We start from the raw sequence: 14,656 nt of genomic DNA, 5'->3' as shown, positions 1-14,656 counted from the left end.
GCTTTGTTTTGGCTCACATCATACTTTTACATGTTCAATGAACAGCGACGTTTTTGAACGCGACAACGACCAGGTGGCATGAGCAGGGGATTCGCTTAATCAGAGGGAGCTGTCGAAAATGAGCGTCCGAGGTTCTGACACGCTTTGGCCGCTAAAGAAACCTAAGAGCGTAGCCTGGGAAGCTCACTGAGGAGCGCATCAGTGTTTTAATCTGATGGTCCAATGGCCAGTTCACTCCTTGTCAGAGGAATAGGCTTGTTTTTTAGTCGTTTGGTCTCCTTGTCCCGAAAAGACAAGCAGGTGATGCGTGTCAAACCAGTCCAATACCAGGAGAAGAAAGGCATTCCTGGAACCAAGGCAAGACCTCTATGAAGAAGAGTCGTGCTGGTAGCATTGTGCAAGTGAGCCGCTGGTCAAGATCCTTCAGGTTGTAAAAGAAAACACATGTCCCATGCTCACCTTAGAGCCTGCACTGCTCAGTAGATAGGTACAAGGTTCAGCGTTCTTTGAGTGAACTGTACGGTTTGACAGGTTAAACAAGCACTTTTTTGACATTATTTGTGCCAGCCGACAACCAATCAAGAGGAAAAGCTGCTGAGGGATGCTTTTACTGAGTGAAGTAGAGACAAGATGACACCTTGTTGTCGTTGGATAGTGCTGTTGAACGAAAAATAGGGGACAAGCACCCTGCTGTTCATTTCATGAGTCAGTTACAGGAAAAAGCTTATGACGGGCGCAAGAAGGTCTCTGATCCAGTGTGGAGGACAAATTTTCTCAGCGGAAACAGTTGGACGTGTGCGCCCACGGGCCCGACCGATTCTTTCCCGAAGGCTGACCCGGGAGCCCGAATAGCTCAGTCGGTAGAGCATCAGACTTTTAATCTGAGGGTCCAGGGTTCAAGTCCCTGTTCAGGCGCTTATTTCGACAGGTTCATCTTCTCGCAGAAACCTGGTTGAAAATGCATTTGAAAACAACCAGAGGTCGGGAGCCTTCTGTGATCCAACTTTAAATCGTACTGCGATGCGGTACCATCCTTCTGAAGCTAGCACACCATTCCACAACCAGCCGCCTGATACGCGTGTTCTCTAAGCGGCGCCTCGAGGCATTTTCTTCAGCCAGCCGAATTGGTGAAAGAGCTCTTAGCGGAGCCATCTTGGCTTTTAGCATGAGCTTGAAAAAATAATATCCTGGATGGTTATCGTAGAGATTGGAGTGCATCTGAACGTCTCTGCATTAGACAGTGCAAAAAGCCCAACAACATTCTGTTGGTGCGTCACCTCGACGTGATTTCAAGAAACAGCCTTCTGATATGGAGTCAGACGCGCTACCTTTGCGCCACGAGGTCTGAGCGGAGCTGGCGCAGACCGTACCACCAAGGCACAGAGTTGGCATCGCTCTGAAATCTGAACTCAAGCTTTGCCAGAGGACGAGCACAAGCTCAATACAAAAGCACAGCCTGACTGGACTCCCCTTCCCAATATAGTCAGCGATATTTCCAAGATCATACGGTATGGCAGTTCTCACCTCGGAGTGTGAGTGCAAAGTGTGGACAAGTGATGCTCAACTTAGGCGCGAGACACGCGACGTGACAAGACCGAGAGTCAGCTTTGTTTTGGCTCACATCATACTTTTACATGTTCAATGAACAGCGACGTTTTTGAACGCGACAAAGACCAGGTGGCATGAGCAGGGGATTCGCTTAATCAGAGGGAGCTGTCGAAAATGAGCGTCCGAGGTTCTGACACGCTTTGGCCGCTAAAGAAACCTAAGAGCGTAGCCTGGGAAGCTCACTGAGGAGCGCATCAGTGTTTTAATCTGATGCTCCAATGGCCAGTTCACTCCTTGTCAGAGGAATAGGCTTGTTTTTTAGTCGTTTGGTCTCCTTGTCCCGAAAAGACAAGCAGGTGATGCGTGTCAAACCAGTCCAATACCAGGAGAAGAAAGGCATTCCTGGAACCAAGGCAAGACCTCTATGAAGAAGAGTCGTGCTGGTAGCATTGTGCAAGTGAGCCGCTGGTCAAGATCCTTCAGGTTGTAAAAGAAAACACATGTCCCGTGCTCACCTTAGAGCCTGCACTGCTCAGTAGATAGGTACAAGGTTCAGCGTTCTTTGAGTGAACTGTACGGTTTGACAGGTTAAACAAGCACTTTTTTGACATTATTTGTGCCAGCCGACAGCCAATCAAGAGGAAAAGCTGCTGAGGGATGCTTTTACTGAGTGAAGTAGAGACAAGATGACACCTTGTTGTCGTTGGATAGTGCTGTTGAACGAAAAATAGGGGACAAGCACCCTGCTGTTCATTTCATGAGTCAGTTACAGGAAAAAGCTTATGACGGGCGCAAGAAGGTCTCTGATCCAGTGCGGAGGACAAATTTTCTCAGCGGAAACAGTTGGACGTGTGCGCCCACGGGCCCGACCGATTCTTTCCCGAAGGCTGACCCGGGAGCCCGAATAGCTCAGTGGGTAGAGCATCAGACTTTTAATCTGAGGGTCCAGGGTTCAAGTCCCTGTTTGGGTGCTTATTTCGACAGGTTCATCTTCTCGCAGAAACCTGGTTGAAAATGCATTTGAAAACAACCAGAGGTCGGGAGCCTTCTGTGATCCAACTTTAAATCGTACTGCGATGCGGTACCATCCTTCTGAAGCTAGCACACCATTCCACAACCAGCCGCCTGATACGCGTGTTCTCTAAGCGGCGCCTCGAGGCATTTTCTTCAGCCAGCCAAATTGGTGAAAGAGCTCTTAGCGGAGCCATCTTGGCTTTTAGCATGAGCTTGAAAAAATAATATCCTGGATGGTTATCGTAGAGATTGGAGTGCATCTGAACGTCTCTGCATTAGACAGTGCAAAAAGCCCAACAACATTCTGTTGGTGCGTCACCTCGACGTGATTTCAAGAAACAGCCTTCTGATATGGAGTCAGACGCGCTACCTTTGCGCCACGAGGTCTGAGCGGAGCTGGCGCAGACCGTACCACCAAGGCACAGAGTTGGCATCGCTCTGAAATCTGAACTCAAGCTTTGCCAGAGGACGAGCACAAGCTCAATACAAAAGCACAGCCTGACTGGACTCCCCTTCCCAATATAGTCAGCGATATTTCCAAGATCATACGGTATGGCAGTTCTCACCTCGGAGTGTGAGTGCAAAGTGTGGACAAGTGATGCTCAACTTAGGCGCGAGACACGCGACGTGACAAGACCGAGAGTCAGCTTTGTTTTGGCTCACATCATACTTTTACATGTTCAATGAACAGCGACGTTTTTGAACGCGACAACGACCAGGTGGCATGAGCAGGGGATTCGCTTAATCAGAGGGAGCTGTCGAAAATGAGCGTCCGAGGTTCTGACACGCTTTGGCCGCTAAAGAAACCTAAGAGCGTAGCCTGGGAAGCTCACTGAGGAGCGCATCAGTGTTTTAATCTGATGGTCCAATGGCCAGTTCACTCCTTGTCAGAGGAATAGGCTTGTTTTTTAGTCGTTTGGTCTCCTTGTCCCGAAAAGACAAGCAGGTGATGCGTGTCAAACCAGTCCAATACCAGGAGAAGAAAGGCATTCCTGGAACCAAGGCAAGACCTCTATGAAGAAGAGTCGTGCTGGTAGCATTGTGCAAGTGAGCCGCTGGTCAAGATCCTTCAGGTTGTAAAAGAAAACACATGTCCCGTGCTCACCTTAGAGCCTGCACTGCTCAGTAGATAGGTACAAGGTTCAGCGTTCTTTGAGTGAACTGTACGGTTTGACAGGTTAAACAAGCACTTTTTTGACATTATTTGTGCCAGCCGACAGCCAATCAAGAGGAAAAGCTGCTGAGGGATGCTTTTACTGAGTGAAGTAGAGACAAGATGACACCTTGTTGTCGTTGGATAGTGCTGTTGAACGAAAAATAGGGGACAAGCACCCTGCTGTTCATTTCATGAGTCAGTTACAGGAAAAAGCTTATGACGGGCGCAAGAAGGTCTCTGATCCAGTGCGGAGGACAAATTTTCTCAGCGGAAACAGTTGGACGTGTGCGCCCACGGGCCCGACCGATTCTTTCCCGAAGGCTGACCCGGGAGCCCGAATAGCTCAGTGGGTAGAGCATCAGACTTTTAATCTGAGGGTCCAGGGTTCAAGTCCCTGTTTGGGTGCTTATTTCGACAGGTTCATCTTCTCGCAGAAACCTGGTTGAAAATGCATTTGAAAACAACCAGAGGTCGGGAGCCTTCTGTGATCCAACTTTAAATCGTACTGCGATGCGGTACCATCCTTCTGAAGCTAGCACACCATTCCACAACCAGCCGCCTGATACGCGTGTTCTCTAAGCGGCGCCTCGAGGCATTTTCTTCAGCCAGCCAAATTGGTGAAAGAGCTCTTAGCGGAGCCATCTTGGCTTTTAGCATGAGCTTGAAAAAATAATATCCTGGATGGTTATCGTAGAGATTGGAGTGCATCTGAACGTCTCTGCATTAGACAGTGCAAAAAGCCCAACAACATTCTGTTGGTGCGTCACCTCGACGTGATTTCAAGAAACAGCCTTCTGATATGGAGTCAGACGCGCTACCTTTGCGCCACGAGGTCTGAGCGGAGCTGGCGCAGACCGTACCACCAAGGCACAGAGTTGGCATCGCTCTGAAATCTGAACTCAAGCTTTGCCAGAGGACGAGCACAAGCTCAATACAAAAGCACAGCCTGACTGGACTCCCCTTCCCAATATAGTCAGCGATATTTCCAAGATCATACGGTATGGCAGTTCTCACCTCGGAGTGTGAGTGCAAAGTGTGGACAAGTGATGCTCAACTTAGGCGCGAGACACGCGACGTGACAAGACCGAGAGTCAGCTTTGTTTTGGCTCACATCATACTTTTACATGTTCAATGAACAGCGACGTTTTTGAACGCGACAACGACCAGGTGGCATGAGCAGGGGATTCGCTTAATCAGAGGGAGCTGTCGAAAATGAGCGTCCGAGGTTCTGACACGCTTTGGCCGCTAAAGAAACCTAAGAGCGTAGCCTGGGAAGCTCACTGAAGAGCGCATCAGTGTTTTAATCTGATGGTCCAATGGCCAGTTCACTCCTTGTCAGAGGAATAGGCTTGTTTTTTAGTCGTTTGGTCTCCTTGTCCCGAAAAGACAAGCAGGTGATGCGTGTCAAACCAGTCCAATACCAGGAGAAGAAAGGCATTCCTGGAACCAAGGCAAGACCTCTATGAAGAAGAGTCGTGCTGGTAGCATTGTGCAAGTGAGCCGCTGGTCAAGATCCTTCAGGTTGTAAAAGAAAACACATGTCCCGTGCTCACCTTAGAGCCTGCACTGCTCAGTAGATAGGTACAAGGTTCAGCGTTCTTTGAGTGAACTGTACGGTTTGACAGGTTAAACAAGCACTTTTTTGACATTATTTGTGCCAGCCGACAACCAATCAAGAGGAAAAGCTGCTGAGGGATGCTTTTACTGAGTGAAGTAGAGACAAGATGACACCTTGTTGTCGTTGGATAGTGCTGTTGAACGAAAAATAGGGGACAAGCACCCTGCTGTTCATTTCATGAGTCAGTTACAGGAAAAAGCTTATGACGGGCGCAAGAAGGTCTCTGATCCAGTGCGGAGGACAAATTTTCTCAGCGGAAACAGTTGGACGTGTGCGCCCACGGGCCCGACCGATTCTTTCCCGAAGGCTGACCCGGGAGCCCGAATAGCTCAGTCGGTAGAGCATCAGACTTTTAATCTGAGGGTCCAGGGTTCAAGTCCCTGTTCAGGCGCTTATTTCGACAGGTTCATCTTCTCGCAGAAACCTGGTTGAAAATGCATTTGAAAACAACCAGAGGTCGGGAGCCTTCTGTGATCCAACTTTAAATCGTACTGCGATGCGGTACCATCCTTCTGAAGCTAGCACACCATTCCACAACCAGCCGCCTGATACGCGTGTTCTCTAAGCGGCGCCTCGAGGCATTTTCTTCAGCCAGCCGAATTGGTGAAAGAGCTCTTAGCGGAGCCATCTTGGCTTTTAGCATGAGCTTGAAAAAATAATATCCTGGATGGTTATCGTAGAGATTGGAGTGCATCTGAACGTCTCTGCATTAGACAGTGCAAAAAGCCCAACAACATTCTGTTGGTGCGTCACCTCGACGTGATTTCAAGAAACAGCCTTCTGATATGGAGTCAGACGCGCTACCTTTGCGCCACGAGGTCTGAGCGGAGCTGGCGCAGACCGTACCACCAAGGCACAGAGTTGGCATCGCTCTGAAATCTGAACTCAAGCTTTGCCAGAGGACGAGCACAAGCTCAATACAAAAGCACAGCCTGACTGGACTCCCCTTCCCAATATAGTCAGCGATATTTCCAAGATCATACGGTATGGCAGTTCTCACCTCGGAGTGTGAGTGCAAAGTGTGGACAAGTGATGCTCAACTTAGGCGCGAGACACGCGACGTGACAAGACCGAGAGTCAGCTTTGTTTTGGCTTACATCATACTTTTACATGTTCAATGAACAGCGACGTTTTTGAACGCGACAAAGACCAGGTGGCATGAGCAGGGGGTTCGCTTAATCAGAGGGAGCTGTCGAAAATGAGCGTCCGAGGTTCTGACACGCTTTGGCCGCTAAAGAAACCTAAGAGCGTAGCCTGGGAAGCTCACTGAGGAGCGCATCAGTGTTTTAATCTGATGCTCCAATGGCCAGTTCACTCCTTGTCAGAGGAATAGGCTTGTTTTTTAGTCGTTTGGTCTCCTTGTCCCGAAAAGACAAGCAGGTGATGCGTGTCAAACCAGTCCAATACCAGGAGAAGAAAGGCATTCCTGGAACCAAGGCAAGACCTCTATGAAGAAGAGTCGTGCTGGTAGCATTGTGCAAGTGAGCCGCTGGTCAAGATCCTTCAGGTTGTAAAAGAAAACACATGTCCCGTGCTCACCTTAGAGCCTGCACTGCTCAGTAGATAGGTACAAGGTTCAGCGTTCTTTGAGTGAACTGTACGGTTTGACAGGTTAAACAAGCACTTTTTTGACATTATTTGTGCCAGCCGACAGCCAATCAAGAGGAAAAGCTGCTGAGGGATGCTTTTACTGAGTGAAGTAGAGACAAGATGACACCTTGTTGTCGTTGGATAGTGCTGTTGAACGAAAAATAGGGGACAAGCACCCTGCTGTTCATTTCATGAGTCAGTTACAGGAAAAAGCTTATGACGGGCGCAAGAAGGTCTCTGATCCAGTGCGGAGGACAAATTTTCTCAGCGGAAACAGTTGGACGTGTGCGCCCACGGGCCCGACCGATTCTTTCCCGAAGGCTGACCCGGGAGCCCGAATAGCTCAGTCGGTAGAGCATCAGACTTTTAATCTGAGGGTCCAGGGTTCAAGTCCCTGTTCGGGCGCTTATTTCGACAGGTTCATCTTCTCGCAGAAACCTGGTTGAAAATGCATTTGAAAACAACCAGAGGTCGGGAGCCTTCTGTGATCCAACTTTAAATCGTACTGCGATGCGGTACCATCCTTCTGAAGCTAGCACACCATTCCACAACCAGCCGCCTGATACGCGTGTTCTCTAAGCGGCGCCTCGAGGCATTTTCTTCAGCCAGCCGAATTGGTGAAAGAGCTCTTAGCGGAGCCATCTTGGCTTTTAGCATGAGCTTGAAAAAATAATATCCTGGATGGTTATCGTAGAGATTGGAGTGCATCTGAACGTCTCTGCATTAGACAGTGCAAAAAGCCCAACAACATTCTGTTGGTGCGTCACCTCGACGTGATTTCAAGAAACAGCCTTCTGATATGGAGTCAGACGCGCTACCTTTGCGCCACGAGGTCTGAGCGGAGCTGGCGCAGACCGTACCACCAAGGCACAGAGTTGGCATCGCTCTGAAATCTGAACTCAAGCTTTGCCAGAGGACGAGCACAAGCTCAATACAAAAGCACAGCCTGACTGGACTCCCCTTCCCAATATAGTCAGCGATATTTCCAAGATCATACGGTATGGCAGTTCTCACCTCGGAGTGTGAGTGCAAAGTGTGGACAAGTGATGCTCAACTTAGGCGCGAGACACGCGACGTGACAAGACCGAGAGTCAGCTTTGTTTTGGCTTACATCATACTTTTACATGTTCAATGAACAGCGACGTTTTTGAACGCGACAAAGACCAGGTGGCATGAGCAGGGGGTTCGCTTAATCAGAGGGAGCTGTCGAAAATGAGCGTCCGAGGTTCTGACACGCTTTGGCTGCTAAAGAAACCTAAGAGCGTAGCCTGGGAAGCTCACTGAGGAGCGCATCAGTGTTTTAATCTGATGCTCCAATGGCCAGTTCACTCCTTGTCAGAGGAATAGGCTTGTTTTTTAGTCGTTTGGTCTCCTTGTCCCGAAAAGACAAGCAGGTGATGCGTGTCAAACCAGTCCAATACCAGGAGAAGAAAGGCATTCCTGGAACCAAGGCAAGACCTCTATGAAGAAGAGTCGTGCTGGTAGCATTGTGCAAGTGAGCCGCTGGTCAAGATCCTTCAGGTTGTAAAAGAAAACACATGTCCCGTGCTCACCTTAGAGCCTGCACTGCTCAGTAGATAGGTACAAGGTTCAGCTTTCTTTGAGTGAACTGTACGGTTTGACAGGTTAAACAAGCACTTTTTTGACATTATTTGTGCCAGCCGACAGCCAATCAAGAGGAAAAGCTGCTGAGGGATGCTTTTACTGAGTGAAGTAGAGACAAGATGACACCTTGTTGTCGTTGGATAGTGCTGTTGAACGAAAAATAGGGGACAAGCACCCTGCTGTTCATTTCATGAGTCAGTTACAGGAAAAAGCTTATGACGGGCGCAAGAAGGTCTCTGATCCAGTGCGGAGGACAAATTTTCTCAGCGGAAACAGTTGGACGTGTGTGCCCACGGGCCCGACCGATTCTTTCCCGAAGGCTGACCCGGGAGCCCGAATAGCTCAGTGGGTAGAGCATCAGACTTTTAATCTGAGGGTCCAGGGTTCAAGTCCCTGTTTGGGTGCTTATTTCGACAGGTTCATCTTCTCGCAGAAACCTGGTTGAAAATGCATTTGAAAACAACCAGAGGTCGGGAGCCTTCTGTGATCCAACTTTAAATCGTACTGCGATGCGGTACCATCCTTCTGAAGCTAGCACACCATTCCACAACCAGCCGCCTGATACGCGTGTTCTCTAAGCGGCGCCTCGAGGCATTTTCTTCAGCCAGCCGAATTGGTGAACGAGCTCTTAGCGGAGCCATCTTGGCTTTTAGCATGAGCTTGAAAAAATAATATCCTGGATGGTTATCGTAGAGATTGGAGTGCATCTGAACGTCTCTGCATTAGACAGTGCAAAAAGCCCAACAACATTCTGTTGGTGCGTCACCTCGACGTGATTTCAAGAAACAGCCTTCTGATATGGAGTCAGACGCGCTACCTTTGCGCCACGAGGTCTGAGCGGAGCTGGCGCAGACCGTACCACCAAGGCACAGAGTTGGCATCGCTCTGAAATCTGAACTCAAGCTTTGCCAGAGGACGAGCACAAGCTCAATACAAAAGCACAGCCTGACTGGACTCCCCTTCCCAATATAGTCAGCGATATTTCCAAGATCATACGGTATGGCAGTTCTCACCTCGGAGTGTGAGTGCAAAGTGTGGACAAGTGATGCTCAACTTAGGCGCGAGACACGCGACGTGACAAGACCGAGAGTCAGCTTTGTTTTGGCTCACATCATACTTTTACATGTTCAATGAACAGCGACGTTTTTGAACGCGACAAAGACCAGGTGGCATGAGCAGGGGATTCGCTTAATCAGAGGGAGCTGTCGAAAATGAGCGTCCGAGGTTCTGACACGCTTTGGCCGCTAAAGAAACCTAAGAGCGTAGCCTGGGAAGCTCACTGAGGAGCGCATCAGTGTTTTAATCTGATGCTCCAATGGCCAGTTCACTCCTTGTCAGAGGAATAGGCTTGTTTTTTAGTCGTTTGGTCTCCTTGTCCCGAAAAGACAAGCAGGTGATGCGTGTCAAACCAGTCCAATACCAGGAGAAGAAAGGCATTCCTGGAACCAAGGCAAGACCTCTATGAAGAAGAGTCGTGCTGGTAGCATTGTGCAAGTGAGCCGCTGGTCAAGATCCTTCAGGTTGTAAAAGAAAACACATGTCCCGTGCTCACCTTAGAGCCTGCACTGCTCAGTAGATAGGTACAAGGTTCAGCGTTCTTTGAGTGAACTGTACGGTTTGACAGGTTAAACAAGCACTTTTTTGACATTATTTTTGCCAGCCGACAGCCAATCAAGAGGAAAAGCTGCTGAGGGATGCTTTTACTGAGTGAAGTAGAGACAAGATGACACCTTGTTGTCGTTGGATAGTGCTGTTGAACGAAAAATAGGGGACAAGCACCCTGCTGTTCATTTCATGAGTCAGTTACAGGAAAAAGCTTATGACGGGCGCAAGAAGGTCTCTGATCCAGTGCGGAGGACAAATTTTCTCAGCGGAAACAGTTGGACGTGTGCGCCCACGGGCCCGACCGATTCTTTCCCGAAGGTTGACCCGGGAGCCCGAATAGCTCAGTCGGTAGAGCATCAGACTTTTAATCTGAGGGTCCAGGGTTCAAGTCCCTGTTCGGGCGCTTATTTCGAGAGGTTCATCTTCTCGCAGAAACCTGGTTGAAAATGCATTTGAAAACAACCAGAGGTCGGGAGCCTTCTGTGATCCAACTTTAAATCGTACTGCGATGCGGTACCATCCTTCTGAAGCTAGCACACCATTCCACAACCAGCCGCCTGATACGCGTGTTCTCTAAGCGGCGCCTCGAGGCATTTTCTTCAGCCAGCCGAATTGGTGAAAGAGCTCTTAGCTTAGCGGAGCCATCTTGGCTTTTAGCATGAGCTTGAAAAAATAATATCCTGGATGGTTATCGTAGAGATTGGAGTGCATCTGAACGTCTCTGCATTAGACAGTGCAAAAAGCCCAACAACATTCTGTTGGTGCGTCACCTCGACGTGATTTCAAGAAACAGCCTTCTGATATGGAGTCAGACGCGCTACCTTTGCGCCACGAGGTCTGAGCGGAGCTGGCGCAGACCGTACCACCAAGGCACAGAGTTGGCATCGCTCTGAAATCTGAACTCAAGCTTTGCCAGAGGACGAGCACAAGCTCAATACAAAAGCACAGCCTGACTGGACTCCCCTTCCCAATATAGTCAGCGATATTTCCAAGATCATACGGTATGGCAGTTCTCACCTCGGAGTGTGAGTGCAAAGTGTGGACAAGTGATGCTCAACTTAGGCGCGAGACACGCGACGTGACAAGACCGAGAGTCAGCTTTGTTTTGGCTCACATCATACTTTTACATGTTCAATGAACAGCGACGTTTTTGAACGCGACAAAGACCAGGTGGCATGAGCAGGGGATTCGCTTAATCAGAGGGAGCTGTCGAAAATGAGCGTCCGAGGTTCTGACACGCTTTGGCCGCTAAAGAAACCTAAGAGCGTAGCCTGGGAAGCTCACTGAGGAGCGCATCAGTGTTTTAATCTGATGCTCCAATGGCCAGTTCACTCCTTGTCAGAGGAATAGGCTTGTTTTTTAGTCGTTTGGTCTCCTTGTCCCGAAAAGACAAGCGGGTGATGCGTGTCAAACCAGTCCAATACCATGAGAAGAAAGGCATGCCTGGAACCAAGGCAAGACCTCTATGAAGAAGAGTCGTGTGGTAGCATTGTCCAAGTGAGCCGCTGGTCAAGATCCTTCAGGTTGTAAAAGAAAACACATGTCCCGTGCTCACCTTAGAGCCTGCACTGCTCAGTAGATAGGTACAAGGTTCAGCTTTCTTTGAGTGAACTGTACGGTTTGACAGGTTAAACAAGCACTTTTTTGACATTATTTGTGCCAGCCGACAGCCAATCAAGAGGAAAAGCTGCTGAGGGCTGCTTTTACTGAGTGAAGTAGAGACAAGATGACACCTTGTTGTCGTTGGATAGTGCTGTTGAACGAAAAATAGGGGACAAGCACCCTGCTGTTCATTTCATGAGTCAGTTACGGGAATAAGCTTATGACGGATGCAAGAAGGTCTCTGATCCAGTGCGGAGGACAAATTTTCTCAGCGGAAACAGTTGGACGTGTGCGCCCACGTGCCCGACCGATTCTTTCCCGAAGGTTGACCCGGGAGCCCGAATAGCTCAGTCGGTAGAGCATCAGACTTTTAATCTGAGGGTCCAGGGTTCAAGTCCCTGTTCGGGCGCTTATTTCGACAGGTTCATCTTCTCGCAGAAACCTGGTTGAAAATGCATTTGAAAACGACCAGAGGTCGGGAGCCTTCTGTGATGCAACTTTAAATCGTACTGCGATGCGGTACCATCCTTCTGAAGCTAGCACACCATTCCACAACCAGCCGCCTGATACGCGTGTTCTCTAAGCGGCGCCTCGAGGCTTTTTCTTCAGCCAGCCGAATTGGTGAAAGAGCTCTTAGCGGAGCCATCTTGGCTTTTAGCATGAGCTTGAAAAAATAATATCCTGGATGGTTATCGTAGAGATTGGAGTGCATCTGAACGTCTCTGCATTAGACAGTGCAAAAAGCCCAACAACATTCTGTTGGTGCGTCACCTCGACGTGATTTCAAGAAACAGCCTTCTGATATGGAGTCAGACGCGCTACCTTTGCGCCACGAGATCTGAGCGGAGCTGGCGCAGACCGTACCACCAAGGCACAGAGTTGGCATCGCTCTGAAATCTGAACTCAAGCTTTGCCAGAGGACGAGCACAAGCTCAATACAAAAGCATAGCCTGACAGGACTCCCCTTCCCAATATAGTCAGCGATATTTCCAAGATCATACGGTATGGCAGTTCTCACCTCGGAGTGTGAGTGCAAAGTGTGGACAAGTGATGCTCAACTTAGGCGCGAGACACGCGACGTGACAAGACCGAGAGTCAGCTTTGTTTTGGCTCACATCAAACTTTTACATGTTCAATGAACAGCGACGTTTTTGAACGCGACAAAGACCAGGTGGCATGAGCAGGGGATTCGCTTAATCAGAGGAAGCTGTCGAAAATGAGCGTCCGAGGTTCTGACACGCTTTGGCCGCTAAAGAAACCTAAGAGCGTAGCCTGGGAAGCTCACTGAGGAGCGCATCAGTGTTTTAATCTGATGGTCCAATGGCCAGTTCACTCCTTGTCAGAGGAATAGGCTTGTTTTTTAGTCGTTTGGTCTCCTTGTCCCGAAAAGACAAGCGGGTGATGCGTGTCAAACCAGTCCAATACCATGAGAAGAAAGGCATGCCTGGAACCAAGGCAAGACCTCTATGAAGAAGAGTCGTGTGGTAGCATTGTCCAAGTGAGCCGCTGGTCAAGATCCTTCAGGTTGTAAAAGAAAACACATGTCCCGTGCTCACCTTAGAGCCTGCACTGCTCAGTAGATAGGTACAAGGTTCAGCTTTCTTTGAGTGAACTGTACGGTTTGACAGGTTAAACAAGCACTTTTTTGACATTATTTGTGCCAGCCGACGGCCAATCAAGAGGAAAAGCTGCTGAGGGCTGCTTTTACTGAGTGAAGTAGAGACAAGATGACACCTTGTTGTCGTTGGATAGTGCTGTTGAACGAAAAATAGGGGACAAGCACCCTGCTGTTCATTTCATGAGTCAGTTACGGGAATAAGCTTATGACGGATGCAAGAAGGTCTCTGATCCAGTGCGGAGGACAAATTTTCTCAGCGGAAACAGTTGGACGTGTGCGCCCACGTGCCCGACCGATTCTTTCCCGAAGGTTGACCCGGGAGCCCGAATAGCTCAGTCGGTAGAGCATCAGACTTTTAATCTGAGGGTCCAGGGTTCAAGTCCCTGTTCGGGCGCTTATTTCGACAGGTTCATCTTCTCGCAGAAACCTGGTTGAAAATGCATTTGAAAACGACCAGAGGTCGGGAGCCTTCTGTGATGCAACTTTAAATCGTACTGCGATGCGGTACCATCCTTCTGAAGCTAGCACACCATTCCACAACCAGCCGCCTGATACGCGTGTTCTCTAAGCGGCGCCTCGAGGCATTTTCTTCAGCCAGCCGAATTGGTGAAAGAGCTCTTAGCGGAGCCATCTTGGCTTTTAGCATGAGCTTGAAAAAATAATATCCTGGATGGTTATCGTAGAGATTGGAGTGCATCTGAACGTCTCTGCATTAGACAGTGCAAAAAGCCCAACAACATTCTGTTGGTGCGTCACCTCGACGTGATTTCAAGAAACAGCCTTCTGATATGGAGTCAGACGCGCTACCTTTGCGCCACGAGATCTGAGCGGAGCTGGCGCAGACCGTACCACCAAGGCACAGAGTTGGCATCGCTCTGAAATCTGAACTCAAGCTTTGCCAGAGGACGAGCACAAGCTCAATACAAAAGCATAGCCTGACAGGACTCCCCTTCCCAATATAGTCAGCGATATTTCCAAGATCATACGGTATGGCAGTTCTCACCTCGGAGTGTGAGTGCAAAGTGTGGACAAGTGATGCTCAACTTAGGCGCGAGACACGCGACGTGACAAGACCGAGAGTCAGCTTTGTTTTGGCTCACATCAAACTTTTACATGTTCAATGAACAGCGACGTTTTTGAACGCGACAAAGACCAGGTGGCATGAGCAGGGGATTCGCTTAATCAGAGGAAGCTGTCGAAAATGAGCGTCCGAGGTTCTGACACGCTTTGGCCGCTAAAGAAACCTAAGAGCGTAGCCTGGGAAGCTCACTGAGGAGCGCATCAGTGTTTTAATCTGATG

General features: G+C 49.1%; 9 non-coding genes across 9 annotated transcripts; all 9 read left to right on the top strand.

Annotated features, from left to right (window-relative positions):
- Nucleotides 1-842: 842 nt before the first annotated feature.
- On the top strand, nucleotides 843-915 carry trnak-uuu (transfer RNA lysine (anticodon UUU)). The gene has a single exon. It is a non-coding gene; the product is annotated as a tRNA-Lys (tRNA).
- Nucleotides 916-2,446: 1,531 nt separating this feature from the next.
- Nucleotides 2,447-2,519, top strand: trnak-uuu (transfer RNA lysine (anticodon UUU)). The gene has a single exon. It is a non-coding gene; the product is annotated as a tRNA-Lys (tRNA).
- Nucleotides 2,520-4,050: 1,531 nt separating this feature from the next.
- trnak-uuu (transfer RNA lysine (anticodon UUU)) lies at nucleotides 4,051-4,123 on the top strand. The gene has a single exon. It is a non-coding gene; the product is annotated as a tRNA-Lys (tRNA).
- Nucleotides 4,124-5,654: 1,531 nt separating this feature from the next.
- On the top strand, nucleotides 5,655-5,727 carry trnak-uuu (transfer RNA lysine (anticodon UUU)). The gene has a single exon. It is a non-coding gene; the product is annotated as a tRNA-Lys (tRNA).
- Nucleotides 5,728-7,258: 1,531 nt separating this feature from the next.
- Nucleotides 7,259-7,331, top strand: trnak-uuu (transfer RNA lysine (anticodon UUU)). The gene has a single exon. It is a non-coding gene; the product is annotated as a tRNA-Lys (tRNA).
- A 1,531-nt stretch (nucleotides 7,332-8,862) lies between these two features.
- On the top strand, nucleotides 8,863-8,935 carry trnak-uuu (transfer RNA lysine (anticodon UUU)). The gene has a single exon. It is a non-coding gene; the product is annotated as a tRNA-Lys (tRNA).
- A 1,531-nt stretch (nucleotides 8,936-10,466) lies between these two features.
- Nucleotides 10,467-10,539, top strand: trnak-uuu (transfer RNA lysine (anticodon UUU)). The gene has a single exon. It is a non-coding gene; the product is annotated as a tRNA-Lys (tRNA).
- Nucleotides 10,540-12,074: 1,535 nt separating this feature from the next.
- On the top strand, nucleotides 12,075-12,147 carry trnak-uuu (transfer RNA lysine (anticodon UUU)). Its single transcript has one exon. It is a non-coding gene; the product is annotated as a tRNA-Lys (tRNA).
- A 1,530-nt stretch (nucleotides 12,148-13,677) lies between these two features.
- On the top strand, nucleotides 13,678-13,750 carry trnak-uuu (transfer RNA lysine (anticodon UUU)). The gene has a single exon. It is a non-coding gene; the product is annotated as a tRNA-Lys (tRNA).
- Nucleotides 13,751-14,656: the final 906 nt, after the last annotated feature.

This window comes from Neoarius graeffei, chromosome 3 (genome assembly GCF_027579695.1).
Source record: "Neoarius graeffei isolate fNeoGra1 chromosome 3, fNeoGra1.pri, whole genome shotgun sequence".
Lineage (NCBI taxonomy): Eukaryota > Metazoa > Chordata > Actinopteri > Siluriformes > Ariidae > Neoarius > Neoarius graeffei.
This window is presented reverse-complemented; position numbering and strand designations above follow the sequence as displayed.